We start from the raw sequence: 23,589 nt of genomic DNA on the forward strand, positions 1-23,589 counted from the left end.
TTGTTATCTTCTAGTCTCTCTACAGTTTCTCTCTCTCTCCTACCTTTCTTCAAACATTGTGCCATAGCAAAAATTGTACTGTCTGAAATTACGCAGACAAGGAAGACTTATTCCAGGCTATTGCAACAGGGCAAGAGGTTCAACTTCACTAAAACAAATGGATGAAGAGTTTCTAAGAATTGAGGTAGAGATGGCATAGGGCAAGAGGATCACAGGCTGTTTGTATTTGCTAATTGGTCTTACCCTCCGCCCCCTGCACGACCCCACCCTGCCCGCCGACACCCATAAAAAGTAAACTGTCTTGTATATTCATGACAGGAGGTAGTTTTGCAATTTAGTGCAAGGGGATCACAGAGGTCAAGCTCCTACTCTCCCAAGACATTGGGAGGTAGAGATTCCATCTTTCTTGATGATTACATTTCAAAGAGATGGCTGCCAGGTATTTGAGGAAAAAAAAAGTCCTGATTACTGAAGCTAGGTAAAGGCTTTCTAAAAGATTTTCACATCAAATGGGCAGAGAAAAAGATTATAATTACAAGTTTTCTAAAGTAAATGTTCTAAGAACTTGGTGGGCAGGGGCCTAGAGCCAGGAAGTCTGGCTGAAGTTTATTCTTGCTTAGGGAAACATTAGGGGCCTCTAAGTCACTTCCTTTCTTCCAGGCTACTTACCTTTCTTCTCTTTGTCATTTAGACAGGTGGTATATAATCCTTTCATAATTTATCTTGATATACAGATAGATGATGTTTGACTGCTGCAACTGGTGCTCATCTGGGATCTAGAGGCAGATATCTGAGGATCTGTATTAATGGAAACTTTTTCACAATCTCCATGAAATAAACAGCTGCTTGCACACATGATTTCTTTCCTACTACAGTACTGATTTTTCACAAATAAAAGAAAAAGAAATAATACTTTATAAGAACAACAGCAGTAAAAAAGAAACAATCTCCCTTATTTTTATTTGAATGAATATGTTTTGTAAAAAGCTGTTTTGTATTCAGGTGGCTATGTAATCCTGTAATTTCTCTAGAAGTTTTCAGAATAATTTCATACCTTCTTTCATTATAGGTTTCCAAATGCATAACAGGGATGAGTGAGCTTGTGAGTTTCTTTAATATTTATTTGAAAATTTAGTGATATAGAGTTATAATTGATCAATATTACCTTCTCTGAGGAGTAATTTAGAGACTAAATGCTATACATTAATTGTGGATTTGTTAGAATAAAATCCTCTGGATAACACAGAGAAGCAACAGATGTATTACCAAAAGTAAAAACTTTTAAAGAATACAACAATTGAATTAACATAATTCTCAAGCTTTTAATTTGCTTTTCTCTCCTTGAAAGCATTCCTGGCCTTGATATATCAAAACATCATCACCCCATCTACCACTGTATGTTTTATCAAAAGGTCAGCACAAAATGCATAAATAATTTAAATGCAGAATTTATTTTTAAATTGCTTAGAAATACAATTGCTGAGAAGTTATGATACAATGCTTTATAGCTACCCAACTATTTTTTAATGCTTTAAGCATCACTCAAAAAATGAGAAATACAATAACTTTTATGTTTCATATTGAGTTGACTTTACCTGAATAAAAGGGGCAAGCTCTTATCCTTCAGCAAGCTGATTTGAAGAGAGGACTCAGAAAACAATACTCAGAGATAGAATGAAGTGGCTCCCTGAATGTTTGCTGCCTTTAAACTCTAATCAATTTATAGAAATTAAATCACTGCCATGCCTTTCTCTAGACTAATATTAATAGTCAGACAAAATGGAAATAACAAGAGGCATTATACAAAATTATATAACTATTGTATTTGTTTGCTTTATTTTATCTACAAATAAAAACAAGCTAGTATTCATATAATGTGAAAAGCTGTTGTTTTTACGTGTGTTTTAATGCTTTATAAGTGCAACAAAGAAAAACATTTCAGGGCTGTAAAAAACACCTTTTTTAGTGTTTAGAAATTATATATATTTTGGCCGGGTGCGGTGGCTCACACCGGTAATCCCAGCACTTTGGGAGGTCAAGGCGGGCAGATCACCTGAGGTCAGGAGTTCCAGAACGGCCTGGTCAACATGGTGAAACCCCGTCTCCATTAAAAATACAAAAATTAGCCGGGCATGATGGCGGATGCCTGGAATCCCAGCTACTCGGGAGGTGGAGGCAGAAAAAACACTTGAACCTAGGAGGTGGAGGTTGCAGTGAGCCAAGATCATGGCATTGCACCCCAGCCTGGGCGACAAAGCAAGACTACGTCTCAAAAAAAAAAAAAAGAAGAAGAAGAAGAAAAAGAAGTTACATATATTTTAAAGATACACAAGCCCACATAAGGGAGCACCTATAGGCCAATGATGAATAATTTGAGCATCAAAAATAATGATGAATACTATTGAGCAAACACTGACTATATAAAAAGTTATGATATTAACTCAAAAAAGTAGGAAAAAAAGACCAAAAACAAACTTATAAACTATCAAAACAAAGCATTAGGTTTTTTTTTGCCTTTCCAAATGGTCTTCGTTGATGAGGGGAAAATCTTTACTGAAGAATTATAACTAATAAATGTAGGATAAATAATAGAACTAGAAAGCCACGGTTATCAACGGTAATGAAATGATTGAATCAGGCAAAGAATAAGGACTATAAAATTATGACATGAAAGGTTTAAAGAAAATCTTGCAGTGGAGCTATTTGCAGTCCTAACCACTAAAAATAGATTTTGTTCCTCTGGATGTGGTGCTAAACATGAAGCACCCAGAACAACCTGTGAAGGAAGTTTGCCAAAACTTCTCTGAATCTCATCACATTTTAAGGATGACTTATTATTTATATAAAGTGAAATGACCCCTTGACGAATCAAAGTAAAAAGTATGATGTGGGATATTTTAAAAGAAAACATAAATTTATTTGCAATACATTTATGATAGAAAACAAATATGTATACCTTGTTAGAATCTAAATTTGAGCAAATTACTTGTAAAAATGTATTTTAAAGACTATCAATAATATTTAATTTTTGGCTATTTCTTCTAAGACACCATTTCCAATGTGGGACTCTGGTTCCTGTGACCAGAGGCTCTGTTTCAGACCTTATTCCCAAAGAATTGTGTTTGTCTGTTTCAACCTGTTTAGAAGCTACCTGAAGGACTGACACAAGTCATTTGTCTTTGGTTTTTCTAACTTGAAACTCACACTGGACCACAAAGCAGGGGACATTTCCCAAAAACATTGTAAGGCCAATGAACAAACTGCAGCCACCTGGGGCGACATTACAGTTGAAGCATACAATAGAACATCAAAAGCCTTGGAGGAAAAATTTGGGGGGAGGATTTCTTTGCAAAATTAGGCCATTCAAAAATGCCTGATTATATGGGGTATAGAGAAAGCCACGTGCACACCCAGAGCATAATGTATGCACACAAAAATCCTGAGGAGACTCTAAGCTTTCAACTTTAGGTAATCTCTAGTCTCAGTGACAGCAGAGTTATAAACTGCCTTACTAAGTGTTGAAGGCCCCAGCATATACTATAAGCAAAGACTGAGATTATATTTGTTGTTTTGTTTTTGCTTTCTTTTCCTCTTCTCTGTCTCTCTCTGTCTCTTTCTCTCTCTCTCTTATTTTAATTTTTCCTCTTGTGTTGCTCAGAGAGAAATCTGTTAAAAACACTAGTTGAACACACACTAAAGAAACAGAGACATCAGAGACCACACGTGACAGAAAATACAGACTATATGACAAAAAAGACTTTATAAAAGTTACTAAACAAGTAACCATCTATACCTTATGAAAATAAACAACAACAAAAAACCCTAAAGAAGGGAAAGAATCTGACTTCTGAAGCTACCACATTATAGTATTCAAAATGCCCAACAAAAACAAACAACAAAATCAAAGGCATACAAAGAAAGAAGAAAGTGTTGCCACTTTGCAAAAGAAATGAACAGAAACTATCGTTGAGAAAGTATAGACATTGGACTTACTGGACTAACACTTTAAATCACCTGCCTTAAATATTCTCAAAGAGCTAAAAGAAGCCATAGATAAAGAGCTAAAGAAAACCCAGAGAACAATGTATTAACAAATAGAGAATATTAATAAAGAGACCAAACTTTAATAGAAATCGAACAGAAATTCTACAGATAAATATTTTAAGAACTAAAATGTATAAACATGCTACAGGGTTTTGGTAGTAGAATTGAGTAGTCAGAAAGAAGTATCAGAGAAGTTGAAGACAGGAAAAATTTAAATTAATGAGTCTGAGCAGAAGAAAGAAAAAGGAATGAACAAAGTAAACAGACTAGGTGACCTGTGGGGCACTATCAAGCATGCCAATATACGCATAATGAGAATCTCAGAGGAAAAAATGGAGAGAAGTGGGAAGAAATAATATTTGAAGAAGTAATGACTGAAAATGTCTCAGATATTTAAAAAGACATGAATTTACACATCAAGAAGCTCAGTGAGGTACATGAAGAATAAACATAAAGATATTAACATGGTGACACGTTATAAACAGATTGTGAAAAGCCAAGGACAAAGATGGAACCTTGAAGGAACCATGAGAGAAGAAACTCACCACGTGAAAGTCATCATCAATAAGATTAAGGCCGATTTCTCAACAGAAGTTATGGAGGCTGGAAAAGAGTGAGAAGACATTTTTAGAGTGCCAAAAGAATGAAAAAAACTCACCCCAAAATTCTATATTCACCAAAAGTATTCTATATCTGGCAAAATAATCCTCCAACATAAAGGAAAAAGGCCTTTCTAAATAAACAAAAGCTAATAAACTTCATTTGCTAACAGAATTGCCCTGTAAGAAATACTAAAAGGTGTCCTTCAGCTAAATATAAATCTCTATTATTACACTTCTAGTTTGCAACTCGTCTTTCTATTTCCTACATATTTTGAAAGACAAATATATAAAACAGTATTTATAAATTTATATTAATGGGTACAAATTATATAAAGATACTATTTGTGACAAAAAATGTGGGATAGATTTGTATAAGAGCACAGTTTTTGAATGCTATTGAAGCTAAGTTGGTATCTATTTAAAGTAGATTGTTATGAATTTAGAATTTTAATAGTAATCCCTAAGAAAATATCTAAAAATTGTTTGCAAAAGGAAATAAGAAGAGAATCAAAATGGTATGGTAAAATCTATTAAACATAAAAGAAGGCAGTGATGTAGGAAATGACAAAGAAGGGATGACAGAAAAAACCAAATAACAAAATGGCAGAAGCCCCTTGTTATCAGTAATTACTTTAAATATAAGTGGATTAAACTCTCCAATCATAATACAGAGAGAGGCAGAGTTGATATAAATAACAGTCTTTTAAATTTAGATCCAAAATCACAAATAATTTGAAAGTGAAAAATGGAAGAAAAAAAAGATACTCCTTGCAAATAGTAATCAAAGGCAAACTGAGTTGGTTATATTAATACGATACAAAATAGACTTTAAGTCAAAAGATATTTCAAGAAATAAGAAGAGTATATATTGACAAAAAATGAATCCATCAAGAAGATGTGACAATTATAAATGTATATGCACCAAACAACAGAACTCCCGAAACATATGGGGCAAACATTGACAGAATTGGAGGGAAAAATAAGCATTTCTACTAAGAAAATGGGGAATTTAATACACTGCTTTTAATAATGGGTAGATAGAAGATGAATAATAGAGAATGTGAGAAATTCTGTAAACTAGTGAGACCCAAAAGCCATATACAGAACACTCTCCCAGTACAGCAGAGAGTACATTCTTCTATAGTGCACATTATACAGTCTCCAGAATATTTCAGGCCATAAAATAAATTTCAAGGAATTTGAAAATATTTAAATCATGTAAAACATAAAAACAAAAACACAACATATAGAAACATGGAATGCAGTGAAAGCAGTTCTGAAGGGAAATTTAAAGCACTAAATATTAAATTTAAAACTACAAAGATATATCTCAAATCAATAACTCAACTTTACACCATGGTTACTAGAAAAATAAGAGAAAACTAAACCCAAAACTAGCAGAATGATGGAATATTAATAATTAGAGCTGAAACAAATAAAATAGGGAATAGAAAGAGAATGAAACACAAAATTGGCTCTTGGAAAAGGTCAAAAAAACTGGCAAAACTTTAGCTTTAAATACAAAGTAAAAAGAGAGAATACACAAATAACCAAAACCAGAAATGAAAGTGAGGCCATCCCTATTTATCCTTATAGAAATATAAAGGATTATAAAAACAATTATGAACAAATGTACACCAAACTTGGTGACCAAAGAGCAATAGACAAATGTTTAGAAACACACAATCTACAAAAACTGGATTATGAAAAAACAAAATCTGAAAACCTGTGAGAAGAAATTAGATTTAACCAGCAATAGTAATAGTAATAATAATAACTTTCAGCAATGAAAAGTCCAAGATCAAATGGTTTCACTCATGATTTCTACAAAATATCTAAAGATGTAACACCAATCTTCTTCAATCTCTATTTAAAAATTAAAGAGGAATCACATGTACTAGCATATTCTATGATGCCAGTATGACCTATACCAAATGCAGACAAAGATATGTCAAGAAAAAAAGACAACCAACCAATAGCTCTTGTGAATTTCATGCCAACATCCTTAACAGAATACAGGCAAATGGAATTTAATAGCATATTTTAAGTATTATACACCATGAAACAAGTGGGACTTATCCCAGTAATACAAGGGTTGTTCAAATAGAGAAAATCAATCTAAGTAATACACACATTAATAGAACTAAGGAACATTTTTAAAAGAAAAAAAATTTGACAGATTCCAACACTTTTTATGATAGAAAAAAAACTCAATAATCTAGCAATAGGAAGGAATTTTCTTAACAAGATACAGGACATTTATGAAAAACTCACAGCTTACATTATGCACAAAGGTGAAATGTGGAAAGCTTTGCCCCTAAGATCAGGAATAAGATAAGAATAACCTTTTTCACCACCAATATTCAACATTGTATTAGAAGTTTGCCATATATATATATGAAAGTAGGCAAGAAAAAGAAAAAAAATGGCATCCCAGTTAGAAACAATTTAAGCTGTTTCTACTAGAGATGACATAATTTTATACACAGAAAATCCCAAGAAAAAAACAAAATACTACTAGAGCTAATAAATGAGGTCAGTTACAGAATAGTTTCAATACACAAAATTGTGTTTTGCCACCAATCAATCAGCAATCTGAAAATAAAATTAAGAAAACAATTTCATTTATAATAGCTTGCAAAAGAATAAAATACCTAGGAATAAATTTAACCAAAGAGATGAAAGACGTGTATACTGAAAACTCTGCTGAAAGAAATTAAAGACAAAAATAAGCAGAAATGTTCATAGATTAGAAGACTTTATAAAGTGAGAATACTGCTAATATTGAGCTACAGATTCATTGTAATCTCTATTAGAAATCAAACAGCGTTTTTTACAGAAATAGAAAATCTGTGCCTCAAAGTCACGGAATACCAAGGGACCCTGAATAACAAAAGCATTAAAAAAGAAAAGAAAGAGCATTCATATTTCCTTGATTTCAAAACTTCAATAAAACTACAGTAATCAAAACAGTGTGGTACTAGTATAAAAACAGACATATAGATTAAGGGAATAAAATTGAGAGTCAAGAAATAAGCTCATGTATCTTTAGCCAATTTATTTTTGACAAGCATGACAAGACTGTTCAATGAAGAGAAATAGTCTCATCAAAAAGTAGTGCTGGGGCAAGTTGGTATCCACATCCAAAAAAGAAAAGGTTGGACCTCTACATCACATTATGTGTTAAAATAAGTTAAAAGGGATCAATTACTTAAATATAAGAGCTAAAACCTTTAAAAAATTAGAAGAAGACAGAAGACGTTGTGGAGGCAATAAATCTTCATGACCTCGTGTTTGGCAATGACTTCTTAGATATAACACCAAAGCACAAGCCACAACTAAAAAGAAGATAAGTAAGACTTTATCAAAATTAAAAATGTTTGACTATCACAGGGCATTTTGAAAAAGTTGAAACTGCAACCTACAGAATAGGAGAAAATACTTGCAAATCATGTACCTAAGAAAGGTTTAATATTAAGAGTATATAAATAACTCTTACAACTCAATGATTTGAAGACAATTTTTAAATGAGCAAAACTTACATAAATATTTATTCAAAGAAGATACACAAACAACCAACAATCACATGAAAAGATGGTCAACACTCAGGCTACATATAGATGATCCTCTAAAATAGTGTGCTGAGGCAGAAGGTAGACACAAAAATCATGCATTGTATGATTTCATTTGTATGAGATAAATAGAATAGGTAAATCCATAGAGACAACATATTGGTTAACAGAAGGGGCAATGGGGAGCAACTGTTTAATGGATATAAGATTTCCCTTTGAGGTGATGAAAATATTTTGGAACTGGACAGAGGTGAAGACTGTACAACAGTTTGAATGTACTGCATGCCACTGGATGGTTCAATTCAAAATGGCTAATTTCATGTTCATGAATACCAACTAAAAAAATGGTGTCATTATTTGGAGTGACAGAGTGATTGGGCCACTAGGCCTATTGTACACTACTGGATTTTTATAAAACTGAATGTATATAGCTGCACACTCCAGAATGGCATAATATTTAACAGTATGCTAATTCTCTGTATCCCTACATAGCCATTCTCTCTTGACAAAAGAAATCAGGGAGTTGAACAACAAGGCTAAGAAACAAACAAAATCCAAGACGTTGTTCAGATATAAGGTTAGTTTTCTCACAATTTATTATATATTTCATTTTTATAGAAATACTGATGCAAGGAAAGAAAAAACATATTAAGCCAAAGTAGTTTTAGAGGTGCATGTGTGTAAACTTGATGTAGTGTCCATTTGATAGTGACTAACATGATATTACATAGTTTTTTTTGCCTCTTCACCCATCATTTTATCTGAAATTTCCATTTTAGTCATTATATTGTGTTAATGTTTTAGTTGGCCAATATATACCCCCTCTTTATCATCCAAGGTTGGAATCAGCTGAGCAATACATACTAAGGTTGATTGGAGGAGGAGGAGTACTGCCTACCCCACTAAACATCCACAGCCTAATCTCTAATAACCTGTAAATGTATTATTTTATATAGTAACAGGACGTTACAGATATGCTTAAGTTAATGATCTTGAAACAGGGAGGCTACATATGGATTATCCACATAGAACCAATGTAATCACATGGGTCTTTGAAAGTGGAAAATATTTCTAGACTGTAGGCAGAGAAAAAAAGTGTGACAATAGAAGCAGGATAAAAGAGCTAGCCATGCAACCCACTGTTGCTGGCTTTGAAAATAGAGGAAAGTAGCCACCAGACAAGGGACTTAGACAGCCCCCAGAAGCTGGAAAATACAAATAAACAGATTCTCCCTTAGAGCCTTCAGAAGGAATGCAACACTTGCAACACATTTTAGAATTCTGATTTCTGGAACTAGAAAATTACAAATGTTTGTTATTTTAAGGCACTAACTCTGTGGTATATTATTATAGCAGCAATAAGCAACTTATACAGTGGGTACATAATCATGAGAAATATGGCAAAGATCTGCTGGATACTTTATCCCTGAACTAGTATATTCAATAAGGTCCCTTTTACTACCTGGCAGAGAATAGATTGAGATACTCTTGCAACACATACTGACAAGCAGACAGGTGTTTCAAGAAAAAGAAAATTTCAATACCAAAATTGTCCAGTTCATTTTTCTAAAGTTAATATGAGCAGGTAAAATTTAGAAGTATAACTAAAAATGATACTTCAGAATTAACACTGTACACTTTATATTATGTCCTGTGTCCAGTAGTAGATAAAGTTAAACTATTCTCCATTAGTATTCTACAAGATTAAAGTTCAGTAATGAATTCCATGTTGCCAAGCATGATTTCATATTTCTGATTTCTCGGTTTCAAATACTGTTTGACTTCCTAGAAACATTAACACAGTTGATATTTCTTTTTTGAAACAAGCTCCTTGTTTTCCCTGAAGCACTCACTCTTCATTTTCATCTTACCTCTCCAGCAACAACTTCATTATCTCTGTAGGCTCATTCAACTCTCCAAACTCAGAGCCTACCTTTTTCTTCTTTCTTCTTGAAATCTTATCCATTTGCATGACTTTATACCTCCTCTGCATACAGATGACTCTAAAATAAAAGTAAAAAAACTATAGGCCATATATTTGACATCTATATTTGCTTATTTACTTTTCAATAGACATTGTCCCTTGCATGTCCCACAGATAAAACGCACACACATGCACAAGCATGTGCACACACACACGTCAATCCATTCCTCTTGAGCATTTCCAGATGAACCAGAATTCAAAAACCATACTCGATTCTACTCTATCACCAACCCCCCCCTTCCCCAGTGGCTAATCTTTCAATGAATTCTTTTATGTAAAAATTTTCTATTTCCAAAATTTATCTTAGTTCCATGTACTTCTCTCTATTTCCATACCTTCTTAACAGTCCCAGGCACTTCATCTTCTACTTAGACAACTGAGTGCTCCAAATTATCTCTATAATTTCTTACTTTTTATTAATAACATTCTTCGCATTTCAATAAAGACATCATTTAAAAGTATTTATGAGGAAAGTTTAATCCACATCCAGATTCTACTCCTCCTTTTCCCTTTAAAAAACATTTTAATAGCTTTCCTTTAAATGTAAAATAGCATGTAAACCCCTTTATAAATTACAGTCTGCAAAGCTCTGTAGAAATCTGGACCCTGCTTACCTTCCCATCCCATTTCAACTCCTACCTCCCTGTATTCCAGATAGACAAGCCACTTTTCAATTCCTGAAAGTGAACAAGGTTTTTCCATTATTAAACCTTAACAATGTTCAAATCCTTTGCTCAGAAGGCTCTTTTTTGCTTTTTATTTTTATTTTTCAAGTATGAGCCTAAATATTACCTTCTTACTGGTGTATTTCTTAATATTCTTCATAATAAAACACTGAATTATCTCTATAATGAATATGCTTTATAATTTTTCAAATATTTAACATTTTTGTTTACTTATTTATCACAAGGCTCCTCTTCCCCACGTCACCCCATCCCCCATGCTATGAACAAACTGACCCTTTGTCCTTCATTTATCATTTTATGCAACACAAGACATTCTTAAGTACACTTACAATAAATGTTTTTCAGCAAAGGAATGAGTGAGAGGATTATTTTATTGATTAGTTAGCAGGAGGAAGGATCCAGGAGAGAAACCTATATAGTTCTAATGGAGATAATGGCAAAAAAAAAATATTTGAACTCCGGAAAAAGCTAGGCTATGTGAGATACCATGCTAGAGATCATGGGTGGGGTAGAGAGGATTTTATGGGAACCCCAAAACAAGAGTTCAAAGTTAGTGACTGACTTTGAAATCCTGAAAAATCCATGTAAAAACATTAACAAACTGCCTTAGATTGAATGATTGCATTTCTCATATAGAATAAATTCAATTTTTTCCTCAAACTTCATACATCTAAGAAAAATGCTAATAGTAATCTATTCCAATCTAATGCTAACCTAAAACTAATATTATATTTTTCTATCAACTCATTCTTCCTTTCTTTATTTTTTCCCCTCTTCCAGTTGTTCAGAACAAAAATTTTAGGGTCATCTCTTACTCTTCTCTTTCTCTGACCTATCAGAGAATCTTGTTTGCTCTGCAAAACACAGTTAATGACAATGTAACAGTCACCACAAAACTTTATTAGGATATAGTAAGAGAGTAATGGACTCCTCTTTCTTATAATGACTATTCTGAAAGAGGAGTCTGGCTGGACCGTTTTATTTTCTTCTGAGGAATATAAGAGCCTGAAACTGTGCAAGGACCTGACAGTCATCTTATAGGAGGGAAGATGAAGCATCCCAGGTGTCCTCCTTGCCCCAGCTTCACATATACCATCAACCAAATTTGTTTCAACCAATTAGGAGATTCCTGGATTTGCTGCCAGTGTCCTGGAATTGCAGCCAACCAGACATAGGATAGTCTCATTAACATTTACTGGAGCAGGTAGTAACCTCCACTAGATTTGAACGTGTAAGGATTTGGATTCCATAGTTCATCTCCCAGAACTTGCAGCAGGTTAGACCATCAGGCTCATCACAATAGTTTCATTCATCACACACACACAAAAAAGGTCCCAGTTTTTCAATGAATGCATTAATCACTCTTAGATCTCATTCTTTGCTTTTTTTTTTTTTTTTTTTTTTTTTTGCCACAATCCACCCTCCACTGTCACACTAACTATGCAATACTGGTTCTCGAATATCCTTGCTTCCCTCCTTGTCACACTCATATAATTTAAAATTAGGACCTAAAGTGGTATTGTTAAAACATAAGTTTGATCATGTGAATCCTTTTCTCTAAACCCTCTGTTATTCCCCTACCACACTCAGTGTCAAAGCAAAAGTACTTACAATGGACTACAAGGTCCTGAAAAATATGGTCCTGTTATCTCTCTGAACTCATCTCTTTGTAATTTCTCCCTGGCTCACTGTTTCTAGCCGCGCTGCTGTGTTCTGCATTGGCATTTGCACTTTGTTTTCCCTCTGCAGGAAACGCTTTTCCCCAAATATATGTAGGGCTCACTTCCTTAGACCTTTAAGTCTTTGTCCTAATTTTCTTATAATTTCAATTGTCCAAACATTGGACAATTTATCATCAGAAATAGTAATAAAACCATCATGCATTGCTGATGGGAGTGTAAAATAGAATAGTTTCTTAGAAAGTGAAACATATAATTACCATATTAACCCACCTGTTGCATTCAAGGTATTTACCCAAGAGAAATAAAAATGAATATCCACAAAAAGACTTCCACTGAATGTTCAAGGCAATATATTCACAAATGTTAAAAACTGAAGCAGCCTAAACATAAACTGGTGTATAAATAAGCACAATATAGTATATTCATGCAATGAAATATTCACCACTTAAGTGGAACAAACTAGGAATACATTCAAAGGCATGGATAAACCTTGAAAACATTATGCTAACTGAAAGAAGCCAGAAATAAGAGTGTAAATATTGTATAATATCATTTACATGAAACAGAAAAAAACCTATGGAGAAAAAAGGCAGATAGGTGGTTGCTTGTGACTGGAAGTTGTAGTGAGATTGACTCTAAGTGGCCACAAAATAATGTTTTGGTATGATGGAAATATTTTAAAAGTGGATTTTGATGATGATTATCCAACTCTATAAGTTTACAAAAATCTTCAAACTTAAAATGGCTTAATCGTATGGTATGAGGTTGTATGGTATGAATTGCGTGGTATGAAATAATGCTATTTAAAAATAAATAAAGAGAAATCGTGATAATAAGTTATAATATTTGTATAAAAAGAATTCATAGTGATACTGAAAAGAAGGAAAAAAGGCTACTCTTTATAGAAGAACATCACGATATACAATAAATTATAGAATTAGAAAATATTTTGTAACTTTTATGTAATGATCAATTCAGGGAAGGATAACCAATGTGTGTTAAAATACATTAAGTCAAAGGGTGATAGAAAACCGGGAACACACATGATTTAAATACCCACAAACACTTACTAGTTACCATGTGGAGTGGTAGCTTTAAAGGGTTAATTATGGTGGATCTTATCTTAAACAAAAGAAATGAATGGGGAAAAATGAGCCCAGTAAAAATTGCCTTCTAATGTATTGAAAAGTTTACAATATTACTTATATACTATCTTAACCAAAATGTTTAATAAATAATGATGAAATAATTAGACAAATCCGGATTACTGGGGTATTATATAAGACTCCTATTAACAGATAGACCTCAAAATGTTATTGTCATGAAAAAATACAATTTTAAAAGGAGCTACAATTTTAAAAGGAGTATTGCTGCTCTAGATCAAAATGGGACAAAGAGATATATCTTTAATCTTAATGCAATGTGGGATCCTTGATATAATAGAATTTAAATGACGACAAATTCTTTGTACCTCCTTCCAACAAGAGGCAGAACAAATTCCCTTTTCTTTGAACCTAGGTTGGATTTCTGAATTGCTTTGAATCATAAACTGAAGCAGAAGTGAAGCATAGCCATTCTCAGCCAAGACTTTAAGAGTCTAGGAATCTCTGTCTTTGCTCTTGGATCCCATCTGCCATCATATAAGAAAGTTCGGGCTAGACTTCTGAATAACTAGTAACCACATGGATATTCCAGCCTCGATCCGTCTCTGAGTTGACTGTAGCTATGTGAGTGACCCCAGACTACATCATGTGTAGCAAATGGACCAACCAGCTGAGGCTTGCCCAAACTCCGGACCAACAGAGTCATAAGAAATAATAAACCACTGGTGTTTCAAGCAACTGTATTGCTTTGTTTTAATGTAGCAAGTGATAATGACCATCTCATGATATCCTACACCAAGCAACAAACAAAACACAGCTGTCAATAATAATGTTGTGATACTAGGTTACATTGAATATTGGCTGGATATAATAAAATGTTATTTAAAATTTAAGGAGCATAATTATTGATATGTAGGAGTATATTCTTGTATTTAGGGGGTAGGGACTTGAAGATTTAGAATTAAAGAGTATTACTCTCTGTTACTTATTCTGTAATACTTCATCTAGGAAACAAAAGCATATATATATATATGCTTTGAATATATATATATATATGCTTTGAATATATATATATATATGCTTTGAATATATATATATAGTCCTGCCAACACACAAGGCATACTTATTCATATATATATATATTCAGAGAAAATGATAAGCAAATGTGACAAAATGTTAAAAATTATTAATTTTAGGTGAAGATTGTGAGAATATTCATTGTACTATTCTTTCAACTACTCTAAAGTTTAAACAAAATTAAAATAAAAAGTGAGAAAATATGAATGAACAAATGAATATATTCCAGCATTAGAAAACTGTAATCTCTTTATCAGTGACATTTTATCTTACATCACTTTTTAAATTTAATCCACAGTTCTCACCAACCACTCCATATTCCCCTTTCCTGATTTTTTAAAAATAAAACTTATTGTCTGACAAACTATATATTTTTTATATATTGTTATTATAAATGCATTTAGTTACCATACATTTATATATTGTCTGTATTCCTCATTCCTGCCAGATTATAAACTTTATGAGAGCCGAGATATAAGAACAAAGATTTTTGTTTACTCTTATTCAATCCCAAGAGCTTAATAGCTGGTATATAAGATGCACTCAGTGTTCATTGAATTCATGCAACTTGACCTTAAAAAATAGTCTATTTTATAGTAATAGTGCCATTATATTATTAGAATAATAATTTATTCTAATATATTATCGGGTTATACAACAAATAATATTTATTTCAGAACGTCTATCTTAAGAATCATCTAAAGTACTTTACATATATAATTTATTAATATTAAGAGCACTCAAAGATAAGCTTCATTCCCATTTTCAAAGGAAGAAATTTAGACTTGGAAATTTTAAGTGGCTCAAAGTCATACATATAAGAGAAAGATTTTTAAGCACTAGTCTTCTTTCTTCCAAACAGGCAGTGTTCTCAGTTCTTATTTAGAGCATGTTTTGTCTGGATGAAAATTCTCATCTTTTCTGAAATACATAGCTTTGGGTGAGATTCATTAAGATAGGTGATGGGAAGAATCAGGCTGATTATATAGAATCTAATTTCTAAAATACAATAGCATGTGAGGATTGGTAATACATTATTAGTCTTAACACATTTCTGCATTTTAATTCAATTTTATTAAAATATGATGAGTCAATAAAAGAATCAGAGTTTTAGAGCAAAAGAGTATGACTTTAATCAAGCAACATTATATATAGCCCATCTGATGTCCACTGAAGTTAGATATGATGTGTTACATATTCAGTAGAGTCATTGAAATTCACATGAACAAAACAATTACAAATAAAGAATCCAAGATGACAAGTTAAGAAGCAAATAACAGAATTAATTGGGAGGAAGTCTGCTATTCGAAATACTTTTTCAGCAAGAGAGATTAGTTCTTGAAAAAAAGCAAGCAATATATTTGAAAAAATAAAAAGGTCTTAATTATTGGAATCTAGACAGTCATCTGAACCAAATAATCTGAAGAATTGGCTGAGAGCAACTTAGCTAATTGAAAAATTAACCTTTAATTTTAATCAGCAAATGTTAATTTGTTATTCAAACTCATTAAATTTCTGTTGCAATTCTAAAACAACCTACCAATTTGTAGATATAATAAATATATATTCAGATGATGTTTTACCTCATGCCAACACACAAGGCATACTTATTATATACACAATGTTTTACCTATGAATGAAGATAATACCAGTACTTTGACAGTGACAGACATTATCCATTTATCAGTCTTACAGTAACAAATGATAAACATTCTAACCAGAGTCAAGATGAAATTATACAGCTACTTAAATAGTTCATCAAAATTACCTTGCCAGATGCCATGTATTTGTTGGTCCAATAAATGATGTGCTAGAATATACAGCGGTTCTATACATGATTGTGAAGAGAAATTCAGAGTTAGTGTGCTGTGGAAGGAGTAAAAATTATTGTAGTAGTAGACATATGACTAAATGGAAGATAGAAAATTAACATACGAAAATCAGTTGTGCACTAACAACAAACTACCTAAAAAAGAAATTAAGGGCGGGGCGTAGTGGCTCACGCCTGTAGTCCCAGCTACTCGGGAGGCTGAGGCAGGAGAATCGCTTGAACCCAGGAGGTGGAAGTTGCAGTGAGATGAGATCGTGCCACTGCACTCCAGCCTAGGTGACAGAGCAAGACTTCGTCTCAAAAAAAAAAAAAAAAAAAAAAGAGAGAGAGAGAGAGATTAAGAAAATCAATTATATTTATAATTGCATGAAAAATATTTAATGAATTTAACCAAGGAGATAAAAGATCTGTACACTAAAAACTGTAAGACATTGATGAAATAATTTGAAGAAGACACAAATAAGTGAAGAAATGTTCCATATTCATGGAATCAAATACTTAATATTGTTAAAATGTCCATAACACCCAAGTGACCTACAGAATCAATACAGTCCCCATCAAAATTTCTTTTCTCTAGAAATAGAAAAACTCTTCTGAAGTTTGCATGGACCCACAAAAGACCCCAAATGGCAAAAGCAATCTTAAGGAAAAGAAGAAAAAAACCTGGAGGCATCACACTCCCTGATTTCAAGTTATACTATAAAGCTATATTAACTTAAAATGTATGATATTGGCATAAGAACAGAAATTGTAGACCAATGGAACAGAATAGAGAGCCCAGAAAGGAATTCAAGCATATATATACAAATAATGTTTGTCAAGGATATTAAATTCCATGTTATGGTACCCTAGATAGAATCCTGGAACAGAGAAAGAATATTAGGTAAAAACTAAGATAATTTGAATAAACTATGTATTTTAGGTAATAATAACTTACCAAAATAAATCAATAGTGACAAATGTGACACACTATTGTTAGATATGAATAATAGGGAAAACTGGGTGTGGGGTATATAAGAATATATATACAACACAATGTTGTGTGTGTGTGTGTGTGTGTGTATCTATCTACATATATCTATATCTATCTATATATATATCTATATCTATCTATATATCTGTATATATACACACACATATATCGTGGAATACTACTCAACCACAAAATAGAATAAAATTATGTCTATTGCAAGCAACATGGATGGAACTAGAGGCCATATCCTAAGTGAAATGATTCAGAAACAGTCAAAAATCACTTGGCCTCACTTCTGAGTAGCAGCTAAATAATAGGTACACATGGACATACAAAATGAAATAATGGACACTGGAGACTCTGAAATGTGGGAGGCTGAGAGGGGTATAAGAGATGAAATACTACCTATAAGGCACCATGTTCACTATTCAGGTGATGACTGCAGTAAAAGCCCAGGCTTCACCACTATATGATATACCCATATAACACAACTGCACTGGTACCCCTAAATCTATTAAAAAAATTGTAAAAGACAAAAAAAAAATTTCCATACCTTGTCGGGTGTATACATCTGTGGTTGTTGATATCTTTGATGTATTTTTACTTGATAAGAATTGCAAGTGTATCTTAGGGAAAATACAACAGAAATATTAAAATACAGAATAATTTTAAAATAGATATTATTAAAAGATTATACAAAGATTTTGATACTTAGAGGAGACACACAATTTCTCTGTTGCCATATTAGAAAGAAAATAGCACTTTCTCCAGATGTTGTTATGAAACCAACCTAGCATTAACTGATGAAAAAAAAAAGTGGAGGAAGCATATTTTGATAAAGTCTTAAAAATATAGGCATTCTTTGGTAGCTCACAAACCTTTTGCTCCCTGATTTGGTACAGAGAACATACTATAGGGTTACAATCTCTGATTTGAATCTTTAAATATAATAATGAAATATTATTACTGAAGTACAACTATATTAATCTGAAGTATGGTCATATTTTTCTTTCTTAAATGACTTTTTTTTCAATTGAAGGAAAGCTAAGCATACAGTATAACAATACTTTGGTAAAAAATTATTATAGCTAATATGTTTTGTAAATGCTTGGAAATAAAATACTCTGCCCCTTTACATTTAAGCCACAATATTTTATGTCATAGGATCCATGTTATTTGCAATAATAGCAACAATATTTACAGCAAGATAAAAATTGGGGCCCAAAATATCGTTCAAGCTTTGTTCTAATACATTATTACTATTGATACCTAGGTGTCTTTAGCATATTAATTATAATTTTTTTAAATATGGTTTTCTCATCTGCTATATGGTGGTAATAGTGTCTGCTTTCTATACTTCATAGAGTGTTATGAAGTAAAATGAGATCATGTATGTGAATGTTTGTGAATTATGAACTGAAAAAGCACTAAATTTATTTTTTTCCTTTTGGACTGTGTTTTCCTTTATAGTGAAAGGAAGAAATTGAAATTCAGAAATGTAAACAATTATGAGAATAATAATAAATAGTTCTCAATTTACATTACAGAATTTAAATTCCTGAATCCAAGCTGTCACATTCTCCTGAGTGTTTGATTTAGTTGAATGGCAGGACTTTGATATCTGGTGTGACACCTTCTATCTTTATATAACCAAGCAAATATTTATTGACTTATTGCAAATGATATCTAGACTCTTGATATTTAAAAATTAACATGTTTTGGCCAGGTGTGGTGGCTCATGCCTGTAATCCCAGCACTTTGGGAGGCCGAGGCGGGCGGATTACCTGAGGTCAGGAGTTCGAGACCAGCTTGGCCAGCATAGTGAAACCTTGTCTCTACTAAAAAATACAAAAATTAGCTGGGCACGGTGGCAGGCGCCTGTAATCCCAGCTACTCAGGAAGCTGAGTCTGGAGAATGACTTGAACACGGGAGTTGGAGGTTGCAGTGAGCCAAGATCGCGCCATTGCACTCTAGCCTGGGCAACAAGAGTGAAACTCCTTCTCAAAAAAAAAAAAAAAAAGAAAAAAGGAAACGTGTTTTACTTTAAAAGAAGGCACTAGTATTTACTATTAATTTGGATGTACAATATCTGCAATAAAGCATATACAGTAAAAACAGATAAGTAAATAGGTAGATACAGGTAAATGAAAGAAAGAAGGACAACCATACACATTTGTATTTTCTTACACATGTGCATACTGATTGTGCACATCTGTATGGATAATTATGTACTAGGAATAAGTAAGTTGCTCTGTATTTGTAAGCTTCATTCCTAATTTATTATTGATAAAAGTAGGCCTTTGGGAAAAAAAAATTATTTGGCATTTTAGATGCCCACTGAGAAAATGAGGATCAAAGAATCTATTTACAGTAAAGAAGGGGGAGGTAAAAACTAATTAGTAATTATAGCCTATAAACATTTACAAATTAAATCTTCTTTGTAGACTTAATGTCTTATGATAAAAAATGTTCAGTCAGATGTTCCTTTTAAAGAAATACTGTTAAACAAGAATATTTCAGTACCACATTCAGATTCAATTATTTTAAAATAATTTAAGATCAATCTGTAGCAAGATTTTCATCTAGAGATTTTTGATAGTTAACCAAATGATTTGGTATCCTCTATCTATTTTATAAAGTGTTAGGCCTACTGTCGATAATCATTGAGACAGTTTCTCCTAGTGTATAAATGATTCATTTGAAGGAGGTTAAGTGCTTTGGGGAAACTTTATTAACTTTTCCAGGAGCCAAGGGTATCATTTAACAAATGGTACTGGCTCTTCCCATCAAAAATGGCCCATTACACCCAAGTCATGTATCATATGTCAGGTAAATATAGTACTTATTTTGTTGATTGAGCCAGAAAGATTAAGAACCTTTCCAAAAGAGGACAAAATGAAGCATTAAAGAACTGGGACCAAAAAACGAGGCGATTGCCACCCTGTAGTGCTTAGTAAGTCATTAGCTCACATTCCCTTCACATTAGCACACTTCACTTCAGCACAGTACCATATCTCACAGCATTTATCAATCCACAAAGAGAATCAAAGCAGTAAGAAATGTGCTCTTCATTGTCGATCAGAAAAGCCAATTACAACTTCTATTAAATCCCTGTCTAAGTCAGCGAAGTGCAAAGCAAGCAAAAAAGTCACTTCTCCAGTGTATGCCTTTTCAGCAAGATTTGACAACTTACAAAGAATTATCTGAAACGGATGATCACGATCATTATGTGTCTATCATACAAGTGTTAAACGGCTGTGTACTACATACATACTGTAAGAATGAGGAAGACATTTTTAAGAATATTGGCTTAAAATGATTTTAGTAGCCTCATAACCTCATAAGCTGATATTTTAGACAATCTTGTCTTTTAACTTAACCTAGCAAACACAAGTACAGCTTAAGAATTGTTTTACCATTTTAACTTCTGTACTATATTAATCTATATTGTAATAAATTGATTTTAAACAAAAATTAATTTTTATATTAAAACCCATATACTTCAGAAACTCTGAAATTCCACAACTTCTGATACAAGATTCTAAATAATATAAAACCAAATAATTACATTTGTCATTTAAATTATGCAACAAGTTGAGACACGGAAACTAAACAATAATCTAATTAGTTCGATGTTGTAACTTACTGTAAGAAAGGCAATGACTTTGTATATCAATTTTATTATTGTTGAACAGGTTTACATAATATACTTCTAGGAAGTAAAATTCAGTCTATTAGTTGTATTTTCTATAGATACCATAAGGAGCATGATTTTGAGTTTATGACTCACAAAATCCTGATTCTGACAGTTTTTTAGTAGATAGTAATTAATAAAGTGACAACTGACAAATAGAAACAACAGAAATCTTGATATTTAAGTTGCATTTCAATTTCACTTCTAAAGATCATGAGTCTGCTTTCCTATTAAATTCATTGCTTTTTATGACTTTGAAGAAGATCTCTTAGAGTCATGTCAAATTTTGCAATTTGGGGCAAAGACCATGCCAGAATTTATAGGACAAAAAGTATATCATAAAGGTCTTGATAGTAAGTTCTAAAATTTTAATGAGTATAAATACATAACAACTCAGACATGTCTAGAAAAATTTTATCAAACCAACTTATCACTCTCTCATACCAAAAGAGAATCTTTTAAGTTATAGGCTTTGTATCAGTTGTAATTAAAATATCATTGTAGAACTAGTTATGAGAAATTTTAATCAGAAACAATTAAATCCTCTCACATAGATACAGAGTTCCACAGTCAAATAAAAAATCAGATGTGTCATATACTCATTTGCTCTGTCAGCTTGGAAGCCTTAAGAGAAATGACAACCCAGTAGCAAAGAACACACTTAGTAGTCAGATCTTGGTTTCCAATGTCATTCTCCATAAAAGAAACCAGCGACATTTGTAGAAATGGCTGATTCTATGGTGGAGCAAGAAATACACACAAGTCTGGAGCATTTCGTAGTGCCAGAGTAAGGACGTGCTGCGAAAAAAAGAAAAAGAAACAAAATACATTAATGGAGATATGTCTAAAGATCACAGGAGCCAAAATCAGCTCTCAATGGCCAATGCTGAACATTTTGAGCAACAAAATCAAGTAGTATTGGATTATAATCCAACATTTAAACACACACACACACATCCATGATATAAATTAAATTTGGAATAAATTAATGGGAGAAAAGAGACAAATTCCCCATGAAGTAGAATTTAAAATAATTAGTGTAGATATTCTACCATCAAGAATGAAGAACATAACTACACACTTCTAAGGTGTAGGCTGCACATAGAGACCTGCAAAAATACAATATGAAAAGAAGGCAGAAAAAAAATAAGAATGACTTTACAATGGATAAACTTGACAACACAATCTCAGTCAGGTAATCAAGGTCAACATCAACTGTCAGAAATCATGTTGATAAAATGTACCTGGGATAAAGTGTGATGAAAAAATGGCACTTTACCTCTGTGGTCTTTCCTATAAAGTGTGATCTCAGTCTTATCATGAGAAAAACATGAAATAAATTTCAATAGCAGGGTGACTACAAAGTAGGTAACATTCCTTAAAACTGTAAAGGTCGTCAAAGACAAGAAAAGTCTATGAAACTGCCAGAGCAAGGAGGAGCCTAAGGAGACAAGACAACTGAATGTAATGTGGTATTTCGGATAGTCTTCTGGAATAGAAAAAAGACATTATGTAAAAACTAAGCAGGCCAGGCACAGTGCCTCACACCTGTAATCCCAGCACTTTGGGAGGCCAAGGCGGGCAGATCACCTGAGGTCAGGAGTCTGAGACCAGCCTGGCCAACATGGTGAAACTCTGTCTCTACTAAAAATACAAAAATTAGCTGGCATGGTGGTGGGCACCTGTAATCCCAACTACTCAGGAGGCTGAGACAGGAGAATCGCTTGAATCTGGAAGGTGAAGATTGCAGTGAGCTGAGATTGCATCACTGCACTCCAGCCTGGGTGACAGAGCGAAACTCTGTCTCAACAACAACAAAAAAACGGAGGAAATATGGGAAATTTATGGATGTTAAATATTTATGTATCAATAATAGTTTCTGAATTATGCCAAGGTATCATACTAAAGTGAGATGTTAATGATAGGGAAAACTGGGTGTAGAGTATATGGGAAATCTTTGTACTATATTGTCCAAATTTTTTTTCATCTAAAACTATTTTTAAAAATAAAGTATATTAGAGATGGAGAAATGATAATGTGTGAAAATGTTCAGCCCATGTACTTCATAAATATAAGTTCAAGAGCCGGACATGGTGGCTTGCACCTGTAATACCAACTACTCCAGAGGCTAAGGCAGGAGGATCACTTAAAGCCCAGAAGTTCAAGACCAGCTTGAGCAACATAGCACAGACCCCCATCTCCAGAACAATTTTTTGGGGGTGGGGGGAGAGGAGAGTGTCTAGCTCTATTGCCAGGGTGGAGTGCAGTGGCATGATCTTGACTCACTGCAACTTCCACCTCCTGGGTTTGAGTGATTCTCATGTCTCAGCCTCCCGAATA

The 23,589-nt window shown here is 33.0% G+C and overlaps 1 long non-coding RNA gene across 1 annotated transcript; it reads right to left on the reverse strand.

Moving 5' to 3' along the window:
- Window positions 1-443: 443 nt before the first annotated feature.
- LOC130540709 (uncharacterized) lies at window positions 444-22,584 on the reverse strand. The gene is made up of 7 exons (XR_008954702.2): window positions 21,800-22,584; window positions 18,108-18,180; window positions 16,519-16,578; window positions 10,817-10,879; window positions 10,090-10,221; window positions 4,590-4,647; window positions 444-798 (listed from the first exon to the last, which is right to left on the reverse strand). It is a non-coding gene; the product is annotated as an uncharacterized LOC130540709 (long non-coding RNA).
- Between the last annotated feature and the right edge of the window lie 1,005 nt (window positions 22,585-23,589).

This window comes from Pan paniscus, chromosome 14 (assembly GCF_029289425.2).
Source record: "Pan paniscus chromosome 14, NHGRI_mPanPan1-v2.0_pri, whole genome shotgun sequence".
Taxonomy (NCBI): Eukaryota; Metazoa; Chordata; class Mammalia; order Primates; family Hominidae; genus Pan; species Pan paniscus.